Below are 4,885 nucleotides of genomic sequence, written 5' to 3'. Positions count from 1 at the left end.
TAATTATTTCATTTTATGTAAAATGTCTCCCAAACAATAGACTTTGTCATAAATATTTATGATAAATCTCCAACCATTCTGAACAATTACCAATATCATTAGTCTCAATATGTTACATGCCTGATTTGACAGTTGGTGATGGTGCGTTTGCAAGAACAAATAATATTAATAGACATATAATAACTCGAAACTATATTTTAGGGTTTTACACACATGATTTATGCAAATTTAAAACAAGTGTACTATTACCACAGGGGCACTTTTAACAGCAACACAAATAGTGTAAGGATATTAATGATCCCTAAGAGCCGAGAGCTGGTGAGGACTCGAACCCACGTAGCAAGCTGGCAAGGTGGATTGCCTAACTGCTACACCACTGTACAAGTGGTGATGTCAAGGGAATAGAATACAAATTAAAGATGACCAGCAACTTCTAGCATAAGTTGTTTCCCTTAAAACATGGGGAAAAATGCCAATACTTGGAAATATTATACCCAGAAAGATTTAGTGCATGCAGAGTCACAATTTATGCATATCGAAATATATCCATGTTGATAAATACAAATCAAAAATAGAACATTTATTGCTCCCATTTCTACAATTTGATTTGGTGGAGCACTTAGCTTTTTCCACTGTTGCCAGTACAGAATTCACATGTCTTTGAAATCCAAAGTCTTTGCCAACAACTGCTTTGCTGTGTTGTAGCTGATAACACTGTTGAACATTACATATAGCCACCTTACACACCAAAACATATACTAAGTCACAGAGTGGAATAAATACCCTCAAACTTGTAAATATACCAAGGTTAGCCACATACACGCATCATTCAGGGTTCAAACTCATTGTTGCAAGCTCATTTCTTTATTCACTGAGTTATACTTCACATTGAAACACCAACACCAAACTGCACATTAACTAGTTAGCACAGCTGAATGACTGCCTTAGACCTGATAAATTGGCCATGTTGCAATTAATATGAACAGCATAATGGATAACGTGGTATTAAAATATTAACCCTAGATAAACACACACATTAATAAAAACACTGTTTTACTAAAGCAGCAGGAGCTGCAAAAACGTCACCAAACAAACGCGAATTAAGCGCGTTTGCGAATCTTACGCTAAATACAAGCAGTTGCATATAGTTTTTTACTTTTAGGAGTATGCTTAATAATGTGTTTTATTAACTCACTTGGTGCTTAGGGTTGACCTGGGGCCTCGAGCTTCTGCACTTAGTATTGGGGGGTGAAATACATAACCACTACACTATCGTGGCACATCTAAATGTAGCACATGCAAATGAATAATACCTCATAGAATTGTACTTAAAACTATTTTACCCATACTATTGCAACAACACTAACAGCTTAGCTCATTAATGACATCTGTAATAATCGTTATAATCTCTACTTACCTACAGAAAATAAACGTTGCTCACATGTCAGGTCACTTTTACACAAAACCACACTTGGCTAATTAGATCGCACCTGCGTGCTCCTAATGACGTGTCCGGCATACTCTCCAGCCTACTCACCTGCATTTAATTCACTAATTACAGTGTTACTTAAAAAGACCTTGCTTGGCTTTCTGTGTTGTTGGGAGATTCACAATTCTGGGTAAGTAGCCCTTAATGGTGAAATGTTTCATAATCTCTGCAGTTTATTGCTGTACCTTGCTCAACACTCATGTTTATTTGTAGGAAAAGATATTGGTGAGATACAGATAGAAAATTATGCTGAAAGGTCATAATGGTTAAGAATTTTATGTTGAAGGTTAGTGGAAAAGTCTTTAATTAGCTGCAGAGTTTGAATATTGAGGCAACTGTGTAGACTTGAGATGTGTCTCTGCATAGATACCTCTCGACTGTAGTGACACACATAAAGATTATCCATCTATATTGATTTATTTTGTACCTGTTTACCCTCCCCTCCACAGATCTTGGTCCTGGATTGTGTTTTTTGGGTGTCTAGTGATTGCTTATTGACATTCCACATTTGTCTGTGTGTGTGGTAAGTAGAAACCAGATATTGTTTTATTACATACCCCTTGTTAAAATACTTTGCATTAAGAATGTCCATACTGTGTTTTGTTTTTTTTCTCTTTTCTTTTTCTAATACCTTTTATTTGAAGTGTGGTTTTTCAGACCCTACCTTAAAGACACATTAACACTCTGTGCTTGAGTCATTAAGGAGAGCAAAGGATAAAAATAAGTAAATGTTCTAGTGGACAAAGCATGTTACAATGTAAGGGGTCAATGTTGTATGTATTTATTTTTTTTTTGGAACAAAACATAAATATCTTCACATTTAAAAGATCAGTGGTCAAATCATGTGCAAGCTTAGTCAAGGGTTGATTATCTAAGGTATGGTTATTCAAAATGGGAATATGAATAGACATGGTCTGGTGTGTTACTGAAATGGTTTATATGTGTAATAATAGGGGAAAAACCATGCCTACCTGTATTTTACCTTTACAATGTGTGTAGAAAGTATAGCTTCATGCCTCCAAGTTTAGCCTTAATGTCTTTTAGCTAAATGCACGTTAATGGGGCAACATAATTGATGTTTGGTTTTTCTACAGTTTATTGATCAGCACATATAGTGTTGAGAAGTGCACATTATTGACACTTTATTTGTTTTTCTTATATCTACAGCCTTTAGATTACACTTGGCCTGCAGTGCTGGCTTTTCTGCCATTGCACTTCCTTTTGGAGTTGGTGGATGTTGCCATGGTGAAGGGTGTTTTCAAATGTAAGTAGTATAGTGCTATCTGCACTAAAATGTGATTGGCCAGTGAGTGTGCTCCATACAATAATGTCGTCGTTACTAAGCCTGCAATGTGTGGTTGCACAAACAAAACATATGGGCAGATGCTAGCTATGTAACATATGGGTTTGGTGTTTCAAATTAAGTCAAATAGTGCATTCAGAATCCTAGGTATAGTCCAAACACACAAGCCATTATTATACACTATAATATTACTGGCTTTTTTACACATGCCAATACATTGCTCAATCTCTTGATATCAAAATGCAAGTTGTCTGACCTAATATTGCCATATTAATTTGTTGCCTTTCGTTCAACAGGGTGTGTTGGCGTGGATTTTGGATTTGTGCAATTCGTGTCTCACTACATGTTGTTGAATTTCTCCAGAGCTCCAAGCCTGCTTATGTCTCTCCAGTCTGGCCAGATTGTCATCTCTTAATCCAAGGAATTTTTACACACACAGACCATTACCTTGTTTGCTTTGTTTTTGTCAGCACATTTGAATTCTTATATGTAATAAATCTAGCCTATGCTGCAAATGTGTCAGCAATCAGTTGTCATGCCATTTTGTACCATTACTACAGTGCACTGATTAATATTTTAATACCCATAAATCCATGTGTAGTGCTTTCAAAACTATTGTGGAACAGGTTTTATTTTAAATGAATATATGAAATCTAGGTGTGGTTATTTTCTCCTTTGCCACAGATACACCATAGCCTACAAACACGCTCAATGGGGTAAATGTATAGTTTTAGAAAATGTCTATAGTGTGGAGGTTTGTATGTGTGTTCGGTGCTTAGTAGTAAATTGTTTGGACACTTTCAGCTTTTAGAGCGAACATGTGATGTGCGTAGGAATATAGGCATCACATTACAGGTAAATGTATATAAAGAAAGCAAAAATGTTAGCAGTGTCAGGTCACACACTACCAACTTTTGGCCCTTGGCCAAATGGGATAACAATATTTTTCGCTTGTGCTAGTGGCACTTTGTTTCAAAGTGTTCCAACACCCACATGCCAGACACAAACCCCACACTAACAATTATGGGGAATGCATTAGGGCACTAAGCTAGTGGAGTCTTGCTACAAGGCCATAATACCATCACCTAGGGCCTGAATCATTAGTAATCTTCTTATCTTGTGCAAAAGGTAAGATGCTTATTGTTACGAAGAAACGGGGAGATAAGAGTGAAGCAAAGATGGATTTTCATCCTAGCGTAAGAAATTCGTCACTTATGCAGTGGCTTTTGCTTCTTATCTCCCTTTTCTGAGCATTAACAGAGTGGATTAGCTTAAGATAAGCAAAAAATGACAGATAAGATCCTTAATGAATCAGGCCCCTAGTTTGCTAATTGGTCAAGGCAGCTATATGTAAACTTACAGCCACCATAGATACTCCACATGAGAACTAGTTACATTAGTCTGATTACCCATTGTTAGGCAGCAGTCACTTGATATGTTTGCTGAACCTGATAATGCAGGTCTCCAATGTTATTGTGGTGTAGAAATGTGAAATTTATTCTCAATACCATTTTCATGTAGCTTGCCCTCTGAAAGTGGAAAGTAGTGACAAATTAACATTCCACCTTTGTTTCTCTTCAAAGTGTGTCTCGTAATACCACCTATGTCTGTTAAAACATGCTAGTCAATGTTAACAATAATTTGCAGCATTTGTCCATGCCTTGGGCAAGGGAATTACAAAGCTTTAATGTACAGATATCCTCCCTTTAGGATTATGGCTCCATGTTCAAATTCCTTTACCACCATCTAATCCAGGGGTGGGCAAACCTGTCCTCAAGGGCCATATCCAGTTCATGTTTTTAGGATTTCTTTAATCATGTACAGCTGAGTTAATCTATTTGGCTGGGTCAGTAATTATCCCACCTGTTTCTACAGACAGAAATCCTAAAAACATGAACTGGATATGGCCCTTGAGGACAGGTTTGCCCACCCCTGATCTAATCCAAGAGTGTTGGGCCGAGCACACAGTATTTTGAGGGATTAATGTCTGGTAGATATTGTTGATGTTTACATTGTTAGGTGAGGCATCCAGTTTTTTTGGCTTATAGAGGGTGAACGTGTGCAATGGGTACCTGTGTCTGTATTGGCAAGAA

The 4,885-nt window shown here is 37.1% G+C and overlaps 1 long non-coding RNA gene across 1 annotated transcript; it reads left to right on the top strand.

The window, feature by feature from the left end:
* Nucleotides 1-1,241: 1,241 nt before the first annotated feature.
* LOC142103489 (uncharacterized) lies at nt 1,242-3,172 on the top strand. The gene is made up of 3 exons (XR_012679373.1): nt 1,242-2,012; nt 2,657-2,753; nt 3,089-3,172. It is a non-coding gene; the product is annotated as an uncharacterized LOC142103489 (long non-coding RNA).
* The last annotated feature ends 1,713 nt before the right edge of the window (nt 3,173-4,885 follow it).

The sequence above is a fragment of the Mixophyes fleayi genome, chromosome 10 (genome assembly GCF_038048845.1).
Source record: "Mixophyes fleayi isolate aMixFle1 chromosome 10, aMixFle1.hap1, whole genome shotgun sequence".
NCBI classification, from domain to species: Eukaryota; Metazoa; Chordata; class Amphibia; order Anura; family Limnodynastidae; genus Mixophyes; species Mixophyes fleayi.
The sequence above is the reverse complement of the archived record's forward strand: the minus strand, read 5'-3'. Positions and strand labels throughout refer to the sequence as shown.